At 40.5% G+C, this 15,959-nt stretch overlaps 1 protein-coding gene across 1 annotated transcript in view; it reads right to left on the bottom strand.

Moving 5' to 3' along the window:
- Nucleotides 1-15,959, bottom strand: part of THSD7B (thrombospondin type 1 domain containing 7B) — a 496,247-nt gene that overhangs the window by 264,822 nt on the left and 215,466 nt on the right. The gene's annotated exons all lie outside the window — the stretch shown is intronic.

The following is a 15,959-nucleotide window of genomic DNA, read 5'->3' as shown; positions in this document are numbered from 1 at the left end:
ACCACTGACATCCTGAAGCCACCATCACCCACTTGCTGCGAGCCCATTCACTGCAATGTGTAAGTGGAACTTCTCACAGGAGTATCTCCTATTGTGGGGAAAGAAACAAGGCCTCCATCCCTGGAAGCATTCAGGAGAGGACTGCAGAGTATCTCCATGAGAGTTTCATCGAGATTGTTCAAGAGGGTAAAACGGACATCCCAGTTCAGATAAAGTACTCTGGTGCAAACTGTTGTGCCCCTGGGATAGAACAACAAGCCCCAAAAAGGAAAAAGTGATCGCCACCTCTACCTCTTTCTTCCACCTCTATCCGAGCACAGGACAGTAATCCGTTCCCGACTGTGTAAAGCAGACTGGTACACATCTTTTTGAATTCCTTTCTTAATCCATATTAGTTGACTGAAGTGGCAACTATATATGCATTCTAAAGCATTAACTTTAATTGTATTCCCAGTGCTGGTTTTAAAAAGGTGATGCCTTAGTTCTCTAAATGCAAGTCTGGGCACCATCTTTAAAGGGGGAAGAAGGGCAGGGAGAGGTGGGGGAAGGGAAGGTTTTGGCCACAAAAAAGGGAAACAAACCTGTTCATAAGGAATAATGCATCTATTTTCCTACCTGAGCTCCCTTCCCCTTCATCACCAGGCTCATCTGTGCTCTTCTGGAGGGACTGGCTCAATGCATGGTTTGTTTCTCCTGCCATGACCCCTTCCTCCTCCTCGCCCAGCTCTCAAGATGTCCAGAGTCAGGGTGCTGGTGGGGTCCTTTCCAAGCACGGCATGTAGTTCGCTATAGAAGCAGCAAGCCCACAAGGCAGCCCCAGATTTGTTGCTTCCCCCATTTGCCTTTTGATATTCACGCTGACGTTCCTTGGCTTTCACCTGGCTTTGATTCTTAGCCTTGTCGTGTCCCAGGCTTAGCATTCCCTGCCCAATCTGCATGCAGATGTCTATATTCCTTAGCTGGGTTTGCACAGCCTCTTCACCTCCCAGGCTGAGGCGATTCAGGCAGGAGTATGTCTAGGTGTAGCTCTCAGTCTGCGCTGAGCTGGAATGGTTGGATGCTTGCAAAGATGGACTAGTAGATGTGTTCACCCAGATGGGCAACCAGAAAAACGCATTTCAAAAACATACTGAGGTTTTTAAAGGGAAGGGGCAGGCTTCTGATATCTGTGACCCCCAGCCAGTGGAGTTCAAAATTGTGACCAGAGCTGCCACTGTCACAAGGATAGAGCATTGCAGAACAACTGCTGGAGGAATGTTAGGGTTGTCTCAGGTATACAATGTCTATTTCGATGAAAGTCGGTCAATTTTGGCTCTGTGTCATTTGGGGGAGGGGTGTTATTGCATCGATGTAACGGTTCCCACTGGGGGGGGGGGGGGCAAATTTAGGTGTGAAGGCATGCAAAACTAAATTGAAAGAAGTCAATTTAGGTCAACCTAACTTTGAAGTGTAGGCCAAGCCCAGTAAAACAAAGTTACTGCTGGTCCAAACAGAATTAATTCCCTGGCATGCTTTGTGACATCCCCGGCCCATGCCCAAGAGGGCACAGTGTACAACTGAAAGCTGGCAACAGAGCCATGGTCCTGCTTATGTTACTTGGTTGAGGATTGGCAGTTACAGAACAGGATGCAAAGAATCTCTCTGCGTGGATGGACCTGTGGGCTTGGACCCCAAACTCTTCCCTACCCTCTCCATGTCCCATATGACTTCCTTACCTTCTCCATATACATGCTATTTTGCAGACTGGGGTAAGAGGAATGCACTGACTCTGCATTCTCTTCCTAACTAAGGCCCGATCCTGCAAACATGTATGCTTAACTTGAAGCCAATGGGACTATTCCAGTGCTGAAAGCTAAGCACGTGCAGAAATGTTTTTGCAGGATGAGGGCCTTAGTTTGCTCCCTTCAATATCTTCTGGTGTAGGACATGGATTGCACAGACCCTAAGCAATTCTATCACATGCAGAACGGAATTAACTCCCCCTGAAACTGCTTTTACTTCTGTGAGCCATATTTCCGCCTTAATATTTATATAAACTTCCAATACCATCAATAAGACTTCATGGATCAAGGGCAGGATACCACTGGTCATTTATTTGTATGCTCTTCTGTTTCACGTTTGTACCCTTTTTAGACTATTTAAAAGGCCAGTTCCACTGTGTGAAAACCTGTCAGAAGTTTACAAAGTTTTCATTACTGGTGCCATTGTGGCATCCATATTAAACTAGTAATTTGACAATTTTCTGGCCATTGGAAACAGTAAAAATGTCAGACACGCTACAGGCTGACTTTTGGTATTGTATTTTTTAACACTGTAAATCATATACTTTAAAAGATAAATAATTGATCATTTTTCTCCCAGGCATCTCTGTACTGCTGTCTATCACCAACCCCCTCATGTGAGCAAATTAAAAAACCTTCCTAAATGAATGATTCACCACACCACAACCTGCTGTGTGCTCCACTGTCTCTTGGTCACAGGGTCCTCCAAAAAAAGTGTTACATGTGATATGCTAGAATACCTACATGCAATGAGGTGAGTTAAGAATGGAGTTAATACTTAGCACTTATATAAAACTACCTATCTACATATCTCAAAGGGCAAGTGGATGAGCATTATCATCTCCATTCTACAGAAGGGAAAGTGAAAGAGGGAGGTGGTGTGATTTCTTCCAGGTCACAACAGTATACAAAGGCAATAAAAGCCCCATATCAAGCCAGAGGAGGATTTTCCGAATGCAGGCTATATGAACGACAGCAATATGGCTGTCCTCGGAGGACCCCCTTTCAAGTCCTGCTGTGGGGGGGGTGGGGGGGGGGGGGCTTGGGACATGAGAAGTGTGTCGGGGTGGAGCTAAAGCATGCAGCATCTGGAGATTCTGAACAATGCTGCTGCCGATAGGACAGTCAGCTGTAACTTAGGCCCCAGAGTAGCCCAGGATTGGGAGGGTGCAAAAATGGCTTAATGCCAGCATATCCCCCATCCATTTGAGATGCAGGTTCTGTGCTGCAGCTCCAAGGGTACATCTACACATTGTTTTAGAAACCACGGCAGAGAGTCTCAGAGCCCGGGTTGACAGACTCAGGCTCGCAGGATTCGGACTACGGCACTAAAAACAGCAATTAAGACATTGCGGCTTGGGCTGAAGCTCAGGATCAAACCCACTCGGGGCTTCAGAGTCTGAGCTCCAGGCCGAGCTCAAACGTCTACACAGCTATATTTAGCACTGTAGCCCAAGCCCCGTGAACCTGAATCTGTTGACCCAGGCTCAGACTTGCTGCAGCAGGTTTTACAATGCAGTGTAGATACAGCCTATGAGGCTCAGCACAGAATCTCACCCCCCAGTGTTTTACACTATCTCCTGGATTACAAACTGGAAGAATACAATGCAGTCTTCATTGAATAGTTCTTTGCTTTTGAAGACCAGAAGGTGAAATTCTTAACTATTTCTGAAACTTGTTTAGTGATGTCTAAATTGTATAAATTGTTCTGTGATGAGGTTCACTCAAGTTTCAATCTTCAGATTTTCTTCTTTTGGTAACCTTAATTCGATCTAGAGCTGCAGCTCCAGAAGAAGTCTGCTCCTAGAGCTTTTTTTCCACATTAATCTGTTCAATCTCCTACCCCTTCTGAAAACATTTTTTCCAAAATCATTTCAGTACTTGTCATCTGTTCACAATTTAATCATTTTCAAGTAGAGCTCAAAAAAGTGTAAAGCATCCAGTTTTGCTCATTTACATATCCCTCCTGTTTAATCAGTGTGTGTTGAGGAATAAAATCTCTGAAAAGAAAATAAACTCTGTGTTCATAAAATAAAAATGTGAAGTTATATTTAGTTTTAAAAGAGTTGAAAGTGTATTTTATGCTGCATGCTTTGTTTCACAGAGTAAAAAGGGCATTGCTATTGGCATTTATAAGTATTGTTCTTTAAGCTATGCATTACAGGAATACATATAGGATTGTATCTAGAATCCACTTAAAGAAGAGAAAAAAAAATCTATCCTAAGTTTTTTCAAATGAAAAACTTAAGTGCACTGCTATAAGATACAGTAAGTGGAGAATTTTCTTAGTCTGGTAATTGAAAGAATAAAAAAGGTGGCTGACCTGAACAAAATTCTTCTCACCAGCTGTAGGCACCTCTTGAATGAACAGCTGAAAATTATATATTTTGAACTAGACAGATAGATACATTTAAAAAAAAGAAAAGGAGTACTTGTGACACCTTAGAGCCACAAGTACTCCTTTTCCTTTTGCAAATACAGACTAACACGGCTGTTACTCTGAAACCTGTCAAGATACATTTTAATGATTCTACTCAGTAGACTCTAACCTACAGCTCCAATTTAACAGCCTGGCAGGTCACTCAGACTCTCCATGCTCTTTAGATAACCTTTATCACAAACACAGATCAACGTGTGTCAAACTCATTTCATAACATTTAAAATAAAAAAGGGCATAATAAAAAAAAAATAAAACTGGTTGTAATGTGCTGATGTTTGTCTTAAACAAAATTGCTGCGATTCCCATATGCTCAAAGGTGCAACCCCAACTGTTTCAATTCTCCAAGTTCTAAGAAGCTTGTTTTTCAGATGGACTGAACACCTGCTGCTGCTGCTACTGTTGGAGTTGCTGGTGCTCAGCACCTGTGAGAACCAGACCTCTCTGTGGTTTGGAACATTACAATAGAATAGACTGCCTTTCTCCATATGCTCCATTTTTACAGTTGAGATCATCTGACGATCTAGAATATTAAGAAGGTCCAAATTATAACCTCGCTGCTCTCTGAAGAGCTAAGGGAATAGGAACTTTAGCTCTCATGCGACTGTGCGCTTAGGCAGAATACTTCAAAGGGCACTTGGTGAGGAGCACCTCACCAGCAGCCCTCATACCTGCTGGTATAGAGCACAGGGAGCATGGGCCTTGGCCTCATCCCTAATCAGCCTGCCTGTCCCTTTTGAATCAAAGATCACCATCCACAACATCTGCCAGCCAAATAGCCGAGTACTAAAAAATAATGCGGGGTCTATATCCTGCCTGCCTTGTTTGTGGCTGACATAAAGGTGGAGGAAAGAGCCCCACCGTCCCACACTGAAAGCATATGCCACAACCGGAAGAAGCACAGCCATGCTTTAGTCTGAATTTTGCTGTGACGTGCCTGACTTCAAGGTGCATATCTACCACCTGATATTTATGTTTGCAAGCATAATCACTGCATAAATTATTTAGACTTTCTAAACAGCTGTCTTCCTAAGCAAGTGAACCATGTGTGCCAGTCCTCTTATATGAGTAAAGTTTATTAAAATGCTCATGAGATAGAAGTGTTTGTGTTAAAATGTTATACCACTGCCCTTACTTTACAGCAACTTGCCCACCCCGAAAAGTTCTAAAACGGATCTGAATTCTTTACATAAGCATCAGTTTCAGAATAGCGCTATGAGGGCTTTGAATTTATCTGTTTACTTGAATTAATGATGGTTCTGTTCCCCATCTAAGGCAGTACACAATCTATAATCTGGCTCCTGGATGCTTGCAAAGACAACTACAAAATATATGCAATAGTAGTAATTTTACTGAGTTTGGGCTTGATGAGACCAATAATACCCATTAACTCAGAGCTATGCTAAATCTAATAGGATAGTCTGGTCAAAGGCAAGTCAGTCTGCCATGAATGCAAAAGCAGCTCACCTGTCATGTACTCCAACTCCTTATTCTAGGAACACTCAGAGCCCTTGTTGCCACAATGCAATAGATTACTCAGGTTATAATCTAGTATCCCAGGCGGCCATACATGGAAAAAGAGATTTCCCTCCCTCTAGGAGCCAGGATATGAGAAGCATATTGGAGTGTGGGGCAGGCAGAAATAATTTTGTTTCCATACATTAGTTTGTGTTCCCTATTTAGAGCTTTGATATATATATTATTAGCTGTGATTTTAAAATGAATTAGCAAGTACAGTAACTGTTAAACAGAGCTGTAATCTAATATTTACAGACCTAGTTCCAGTTCATGGTTAATGAAAATTATTCGAAGTCATTCAGAAACGTTTTCAGGGTGTGTTAACTGGGCTAAAGGCATCAAGAATTTATGGTTGACTAAGTGGTTATATGCGGTTTGCTGTGTTTTTGGGGAGCCTGGGGTCTCTCCAAATTATTTGGAGAGTCCAACTTTACACACCTTTGGTAGGTAAAGAAACTTGATCCATCAGAACCAAGGAGTCCCTCTATTTACTGACAGACTCCAAAGTCTCGCTTTCAGGATCTTTGTTTCCAGTGGTTTATAAAATAGTGAGTGTTTCCCCTCTCCCCAAGAAGAATTCCAAATAATCTCCTATAGTTTAAATTCATAGAATCATAGAAGAAGAATCATAGAAGATTAGGGTTGGAAGAGACCTCAGGAGATCATCTAGTCCAACCCCCTGCTCAAAGCAGGACCAACCCCAATTAAATCATCCCAGCCAGAGCTTTGTCAAGCCAGGCCTTAAAAACCTCTAAGGATTAAGATTTCACCACCCTCCTAGTGAAATAGTTTTTCTTAATATCCAACCTAGACCTCCTCCACTGCAACTTGAGACCATTGCTCCTTGTTCTGTCATCTGCCACCACTGAGAACAGCCTAGCTCCATCTTCTTTGGAACTCCCCTCACTATCAAATACCCCCTCACTCTTCTCTTCTGCAGACTAAATAAGCCCAGTTCCCTCAGCCTCTCCTCATAAGTCATGTGCCCTATCCCCCTAATAACTCTCTCCAATTTGTCCACATCCTTTCTGTAGTGGGAGGCCCCAAACTGGACACAATCGTCCAGATGTGGCCTCACCAGTGCTGAATAGAGGAGAATAATCACTTCCCTCGATCTGCTGGCAATGCTCCTACTCATGCAGCCCAATATGCCATTAGCCTTCTTGGCAACAAGGGCACACTGTTGACTCTTATCCAGCTTCTCATCCACTGTAATCCCCAGGTCTGCAGAAATGCCGCTTAGCCAGTCGGTCCCCAGCCTGTAGCAATGCATGGGATTCTTCCATCCTAACTGCAGGACTCTGCACTTGTCCTTGTTGAACCTCATCAGATTTCTTGTGGCCCAATCCTCTGCTTTGTCTAGGTCACCCTGGATCCCATCCCTACCCTCCAACATATCTACCTCTCCCCGCAGCTTAGTGCCATCCGCGAACTTGCTGAGGGTGCAATCCATCCCATCAACCAGACAATTAATAAAGATGATGTTGAACAAAACCGGCCTGAGGACCGATCCTTGGGGCACTCCGCTTGATACTGGTTGCCAACTAGACATCGAGCCGTTGATCACTATCCATTAAGCCCAACAATCTAGCCAGCTTTCTAACCACCTTATAGTCCATTCATCCAATCCATATTTTTTTAACTTGCTGGCAAGAATGCTGGGGGAGACTGTATCAAAAGCTTTGCTGAAGTCAAGATATATCTCATCCACCGCTTTCCCCATATCCACAGAGCCAGTTATCGCATCATAGAAGGCATCAGGTCGGTCAGGCATGACTTGCCCTTGGTAAATCAACGTTGACTGTTCCCAATCACCTTCCTCTCCTCCAACTGCTTCAAAATGGATTTCTTGAGGACCTGCTCCATGATTTTTCCAGGGACTGAGTGAAGCTAAGCAGTCTGTGGTTCCTGGGATTCTTCTTCTTCCCTTTTTAAAAGATGGGCACTATATTTGCCTTTTTCCAATTGTCTGGGACCTCCCCATCACAAGGGCTCAGCTGTTCTACACTCGAATAACTCATGTAATGGATCATGAGGCTCTCAGGGTATGTCTACTCTTTGAGCTGGGGGTGTAATTCCCAGCTTGAGGAAACATACTCACACTAGCCCTAACTGAGCTAGCATGGTAAAAATAAGTATGGCTGTGGCAGCACAAGTGGTGGGAAAGTCTAGCTGCTTCAGTACATACCCATCAAAGATGCTAGCTATGTACTTACTCCCTCGTGCCACTCACACTGTCACTCTATTTTTATCACGCTGGCTCTGTTAACACTAGCGCAGGTATGTCTCCTCAAGCTGGGAATCACGCCCCAGCTCAAAGAATAGACATACCCACAGTTTTTCCGCCATCCTTATTCAGGCAAAACTCTCACTGTGTTAATGCTCATACAGTGCAAACAAGATCAATAAAGCTTAGAGGGCCCTTTTTGAGTCTCAGTGCTTTATGGAGTTACTTTAACCAAAGACAATAGCTCCTAGTCCTTAACCATATAACTTTTATCTCTTAATTTTTTTCCCATTTATCACTTATCATTAGTGGTGCAGCACTTTATCTGTCCTCTTTTGTAAATTCAGTCCTCCCCCGTTGCTTAATATATATGTAGATCTGGAAATCTGATTTGCCCCATTCCCTGCTTTAAGGTTATGTCCATGATTGGTTCATTTCCATGTTACATCAAAAAATGAGCACATTATATTAATTTTACAACTAAATAATTTATTTCATGGTTCATTTTCTAAGAGGACAAATGATCAAAATGTGAGATTATGCTGCTCTTATTTATAGGATCAGCTGGAATCTAGGCGTACCACTCTTCCCTAAGATTTAAGAATGTACTTAGCCATAAACCAGGAATGCAACAAATTTACAACACATACTCAATACGTTGAACAGAATAAATCAACTTCTCTGAGAAATGAAACAAACTGCAACTTCGTACACTGCCAATAATCCATTAGGGATGGGAGAATTCAAAATGAATTCTTCAAAACATTAATAAGGGCTTGGGCTACGAAAAGGTTCATATTAAATCAGAACGCCTAGTAAAATTGTTAACTACATGCATCAAACAAAGAATAAATAAAATAAAATACTTTTATCAATAAAATACTTTGAACTTACAGCATCTTTTACCTGAGGATCTCCAAATAATTTTGAAAGCATTGTAAGTATTTTTCCATTCACAAACACTTTTTTCTGTCTAAATGAATTATTTTAGATTAACCAGAGACAAGAAAGTAGCATAAAATCTCCTTGAGGGTGCACATTTTTTTGTGGCAGCCTATACTGAACTGAACACACATGGCTGGCTGTCTCAGTAGTTCTTAGAGGTTGAAAGTTGTGGCATACAGGAAAAAAGATACATAGTTATATAGCTAAGAACACCACAATTAGTATCTCTCTCCAAAGAGTCCACAGCCTTCCAGTGGCATAGATTAGAGCAGGGTGAAATTTTTGCAGTTAATAATAAATAAATCAGGCACCAAAACTATTTGCGAATTCAGTTCAAATGCAACAAATAATATCAGCTGAAAAAACCCTCCCTCCTTCCCCTCAAAACACCAGCACTCAGCCAAAAATTATTTATTTACTCATTTCTGGTATAGTGTATTCCTTTTAAGCCCAGGCAGATCACAATATTGGATCTTAAAATGACATCACTCTGATTACCATGCTTCCCTTCAGTCCCCACTTGAATTCCAACAGGATTTCAGCGACTGCTTTCTCAAGAACTGGTAGAGCTAATAGCAATTCAGAATCTCGGCTCTCAAATGGTACAGTCTTAACCCCGACTGTGGCAATGTATGAGATTATTGGCTGCTAAAATCACCTCACAGTTAAATTGAGCATGTACATATCTGATAAAGAGAACAATAATTCAGGGCTGCATTAGGGTATAACTACTATTGGTCCATACCTAGGGCAACAGATCCTGAATCTGAGCTTACATTTACATATTTCAAATTTATTTTTTCATGTTAAAAAAGAAAGTATGTTTTTATCCCTCATGATTGTGAGTAAAAGATCCAAAACGTGACCTGAGTGTAACTAATATAGTGGAGTTTGCCTAAGTCTGTAGATAGCTTTTAAAAAAAAAAAAAAAGCTCTGAGAGGGGCAAACTTCCCGATGCATATCAACAAAGTGCTGACTCCAAGACACACTACACTGGGATGGGGCCCACCAATACATCTGAACAGAGGACTCTGAATGGCAGGAGAATAAGAGTGCAGTAGGCCTGGACCACCTTTGGAAGATACCAGGGTGAGCCTCCCTGCTGCCAAACACTTGCCTCTCTGAGTGACAGAAGGGATCCTTGCTGCTGCTCCTCATGTTAGAAGGATGCCTCCACGCCACTGCCTGCCACTGCAAGTAAGGGGCAAGGTCACTGTTCAGGGCTACAGTAGTGGAGCCATAGGAGCCTGTCACATGGTGTGCCTGGAGCCCTGCATTGCCTTAATCCCGCTGTGACAACGATGAAGTAGGGGAATGGGACAGAAATACAACATAGTAATCAGAATGTTGTGATTTGAAGGTCAAACTGCCCCGGGGCGGGGGGGGGGGGGGGGGAAGCTGGAGTGATGCAAATGCTATCCAGTTCCAAGCACTGACTGTGTAAAACCCAAAGCATTGTTTCTAAAAGTAAACATTGTTAAATAAAAGGAAATCATCATATTTAACCTATGTGTGACTGGAGCCATTAGAAGTATTAAATAGATTCCTTCTAAAAAGCAAACCTACCAATAGGATTAATACATTTAAAAATGGTCATTATGAAAACCAGCATCAAATTCTTAACAAGTAAACAAACTCTAAAGAATATTCCTGTTTTGTATGCTTCTTGCATTCACCAGCCCTTGTAAAGACTCCTGAGCCTGTCTTTAAAATGCCAGTGTTAGAAGCACAAAATTGTTTAAATCAGCCCAAAGTAACACAGTTAAAATGATGATAATGATTCATTTTTCACACAGCAAGAATTGATTTTCATAAATGTTCTTTCCTGTTGCTTGTGCAGACCCATATCTATCACTGCTAAGGTTCCTTGGGTTGACATGAGGTATAATTACAGCTAGATCTACGTCTGCTAACTCCCTTTGCTTAAGTTATTATTGTTGCTTGCAGCCAATTGGTTTTTCATTCTATTATCAGCCTCAATGAGAATACTTTACTAAAGTGTTCTGCCACCAAGACAGCTCCCACAATAAGTACAATAGTATGTTCTATTGCTAGGACTATAATCTTTACAAAGTCCCACACAGTTTAAAGAACTCCAATATCAGTAAGGGCCGAAACCTGCGGCGTGAAGAGGTGTTGAGAGAGCTCAGCACTGCATATTATCCGATCCTACATTTCTCATGTCCTCCATTCTCTTGTTTTACCCCTAACTAGAAATAAAACTTATTTGATTATAGTTAGTATTAGGATGACCAGATAGCAAATGTGAAAAATCGGGACAGGATGCCCTGGGGTAATAGGTGCCTATATAAGCAAAAGCATCAAATATCGGAACTGTCCCTATAAAATCGGGACATCCGGTCACCCTAGTTAGTATCTAGAAGCATGGTATGAAAATATTAAACCAGTGAAATCACAGAAAGATAGTGTTTGCTTTCTAGAGTACTACTGCAAGACTTACCAATTTTTGCTAATTTATTTCAAAATATTTCTTCTGTTTGATCACATAGACATTTATTTTGATTTATTAATTTGGTTTCTTGCTAGGTATTGGACCAGCAAAAAGCAAATTAACAAATGGCTCTATGGGTATTACAATAAAGCAGATTGCTGACTAGCGGAACACCACTGATCGACTTTAAAATAAAAAAACCCAAACATTTTATAATCAATTTACAGACATTGCCAATAGCTAAGATTCAGTCCGTAGGACTGTAGAAACTATTTTAATTTACCCCTCCTTACAATCATTTTTAAGATGCCAGCATTTCTTAAATACTTGAAAAAACTGATAGATTATTTGCATGAGTCACACTACTTATATTATGAAAGCTTTTTATTTCATTTCATTTATTTTAAGTATGTAACAGAGAAACCAGAATGCACTACAAACCACAGCCCTTGTTTGTTCACAGCCAACATGTAACACAACATACATTTGTTAAAATCACACTCCAACGCTCCTCTTTAGCATTTATATTGCTTCAATCTGTTTACAATTGCTTTTAAAAAAGCCATCTTTAATACGGATGGGGGAATATACTAATAATTAAGACAGTTCCCACATCTCTCCATCTGAACTTTAGACAATAACAGTGTTTCAACATTAATTTTTCTTGGCACCTAAATGAAAAATTGGGAAATTTCGTACACAGCCACGCAAATTTAACCTCCTAAATGGACTGATCTTTTTACATACAGATCTTGTTCTCAATGCTATTACAATCTTGAGTTTCCTTCTCGGTACAGTATGGAATATTCATTCTTGACCTACAACCTTCAAGTGCACATGCCACTACCAAGTAGTACCTGGAGAGCCACCTAGAGCGATATGAATTTTTCAAAAAATACTCCTCCAATATTTATTTGTATTTTTAAAGAAGAGTTGTTCATGTCTTTGTATCCACTAACCAAGAATATTTTAGGAAAGCAAGTTTACTGGCAGGAACTGTTCACAGAAACAAGTGAAATTTAGGCAAATGCACCATATTTGTGCAAAGAAAAAATGAATGAATATTTCAAGAGTTACTCTCATCCAATCAGGGAACAGCAATACATGCTCTCACCTACGTGTCCAATCAAAAGAGCTCAACTATCAAATACTGGCAACAAACTCCCCAGGAAAATGTTAAAGACGGAGAATTATTCACAGAAATTATTTGTTGAGCAATTTCAAACAACAAATTAGAGAAAACCATGCTCAGCTCACAAATCATTTGTGAACAGAGAAAAGGTTGAGTTGTCATAGAAACTACTTGTTTTGAATTATATACCCAGATCTGCTAAGGATATAATTTAATAATCTAATCCATGATACTACCACATGCATCTTTTCTCAGATGGCTTTAAGCTTTCCTTGTCTTTCCCCTGCCTACCATTTTGCACACTGATCTTTCAAGTAATGTGTCTTGCTAATGAAGTAACTGCTAAGCAATTAAATAAAAACCCACTTATGGTAATATTTTATTTGGATGAGACATTTTGTATAAATCCCTCTCCATTATACAAATTATTTCCTTTTATCCGTTTTAGTATATTATTTGTATTTGTATTGTAGTACTGCTTCAGGGCATCAGTCAAGGATCCCTCCCACCCTCGTTGTGCCAGGCATTGTTCTCACACACAGCAAAAAGATGGTCTGTCCCAAATAGTTTACAATCTAAGAATAAAATGAGAGTCAACAAATGCATGCAAGAAACTGACAGGCAGAGCACAAGGTAATTAGATGATTATGAATAGAGATTATGAACTCTGTAATCCTACTGCACTCCCCACAACTCTAACCATAACTGAGCCATGAAAAAAGCTCCAGAGCAAATTATAAAGATATGGGCTCTGGCTTCTAGTTACAGAACCTCCTCGGACATCCTGAGCTATGGATCACTAAACCAGCATTACATGGCCATCCTCTGTCTGGAACAGCAGATTTAAGAAACAAAAAACATCCTAGATGTCTAGTCTAATAACATAGGAAGTACAATGAAATGGAATGTGATTGAAGTTGGTATGTATCCCTTAAGAAAAGATACCGCTTTGGCAAAACAGTCTTATAAGAAACACTGGAATCTTTAGATACATCATTGAAATAACCCTCTCTGTTCTCATTCTGTCTAAATCTTGTGTACTCAAATAAATGGCCACTTAAGACAACTACGAGGATTCAAAGCTAAGCCTGACCTTCCTATGCCAGAGTCCTTTAGAAGTGTCACAGAAAAAGGGAGATTTTTTTTTACCATTCCTAAAGAAAGAGCATTGCAAATTAATGTACATAGATCACAACCGCAGCTGAAATCAAAATGAAGTATTACTCTAATATTTTTAATCTATATTATAAAACCAAGAGAGGCAAATGACACGGGGGTTAGGTACGTGGACACATTTGGAACTCCAGAAAATATTAATGGTTACTTTTGTGGTTTCTTCAAGATTAGTTACCCACAGGGCAAGGATTGATAGAACAGTGTCCCTGAAATGTTAAAAAAGATAAACTGACATACAGTAATAATTAAAAAGACGGCCATGGAGAAAAGGCTGGCACTAAAATCAAGAGGAAGAAATCGGGTATGCAAGCATACACAGAACCACCAGAGTATTCTAAATTCAATGTACCTGTCACAACCTGATCTTTATTGTTAATGAGGTATTACATTCATCAAGGAAATAGGGGTTGGTTTTGTAACATTCCACGGCCCAAATAATTTATTCTTTGTCTCTTCAGTAAGTCAGCAATCTTGAAGGTGTATGCAGTGCTGAATACTGACATGAATATTGGATAGCACACTGGCATCAGAGGACTAGACAAGTGACTGGATTTCAGGATGCAGCAGTAGACACCAAAAAGGCAGCTGAGACTAATGAACCTATCAGCATGTAAAGCAGCTATGCTAAAGCTTTACATCAGGACAATAGTTAATGCAGTGCTTTGAACATGCATCAACTGTGTAAGTTCTAAGTATTAGTACAGCTTTTATTCTATTGCAGCCATAGCTGGTGTGCCTTGTGATTTGTCACAACTTCCTCTTAAGAGGTCAATCATAGCTCAATTTAGTCACTAGTCTCACTGGAGACACTGCGCAATTTTGATGCTCAGTCCCAAAGTTCTTATTTAGGCAAATATCCCATTGATTTCTATGGCAATTTTGCCTAAGACAGCACTGTGTAAGGAGTGGAAACTATAGCCAAAGCAATTAATGGTATTAAGTAGAGTCATAGAAGGAAGAACAAGACAAACAGCCCTTTTTTCAACTTTGATTTCTATGACTCTGCAATAGAGATTGAGAAAAGTTTTAAAAGAGCATCCATGAATGTTTCCAACATGTCAAATGAGCTATGGTATGTCTTGTGAAATCTCCCAAATTAGGGTTGGACAAGCAAAACAAACATTCGGTTATAGTGACAATAAAGAAACTGTCCAAAATCCCCAGCTGAAATTCAAAGGGACTTTTGTGCTACTCTTGCAATGCTAGAAGAAAGCTTTCAATCACTCTCTCACTTCCAGTAGTCATTCAGAATATATATATTTTTTTCCATTCTCAAGGAGACTAACTGAAAAGCACTCTGTAAATTTGAAAGGAAAACTGATAGAACCAAAAAAAAAAAAACCCCTCCCACATTGCTCATCATGAGCTGAATGGCTGAAAGTGAAAAAGCTACATAGAAAGTTCCAATTTCTTGTTGGACAGACCGGCAGAGAGAGATACCCCAAAATTGGGATGTCTCAGCACATATAATTACTACAGAGCAACATGCTGCCATGATCAGAGATCACCCCAGGTTTGTGAGTTTGTGACCTTGCCTGTTTTCTCTGAGTTTGAAGTTGACACAAGTTTAAGACCCCAATTCTGCCAAAAGATGCACACAGATGAACCCTTGCACCAGTGGGTAGCCTCAGTGGGGTTCCACACCAGCTCAAGGATCCACCTGCACATACGTCACTGCAGAATTCAGCCTAAATTATTATCACATCACCCCAGAGACCACTTAGAAGACACTCAGATACCCCCTAACTCCGCTGGAGCTATTTACAGCAGCTGAGAATTTGGCCCGCTAAGTCTAAGAACACAAGAAAGCCACAAACATTAATACACATTTCAAAGGGATCTTTGCTCTTCAGCAGATTAGCAGCTGTTATTTAATTGTTGATCAGGTTCTAATGCACCATATCTCTCAACATATTCTTAAACACTTGCCAATTAACTCAACTTGTTATAGACTTGGAACTGTTTCCTGTTCAAACACCATGCAATGGAAGAATCATCTCCATCTCAGATACAGCATTAAACTGGCAAGTTCCAAACTTTGCCAGTTTTGACCTGATAGTACAACTCACTGTGATTAAGGGCTGCAAAATCATGCCTTACGTAATAGAATCTAGAGATCTGACAACATTGACCTTATCGAGAATGATGAAACTCTTGGCTGCATTTCAAATTGTATATGAGAAATAAGCTCTCATTGCTTGTTTGTAAACTTCCTATAAAATATATGCTTTATGCATTATTAACAAGTTGTAAACTGAACACAGGGTCAGTCTCAAACTGCTGGCAAGTA

The sequence above is a fragment of the Chelonia mydas genome, chromosome 11 (genome assembly GCF_015237465.2).
Source record: "Chelonia mydas isolate rCheMyd1 chromosome 11, rCheMyd1.pri.v2, whole genome shotgun sequence".
Classification (NCBI taxonomy): Eukaryota; Metazoa; Chordata; order Testudines; family Cheloniidae; genus Chelonia; species Chelonia mydas.
This window is presented reverse-complemented; position numbering and strand designations above follow the sequence as displayed.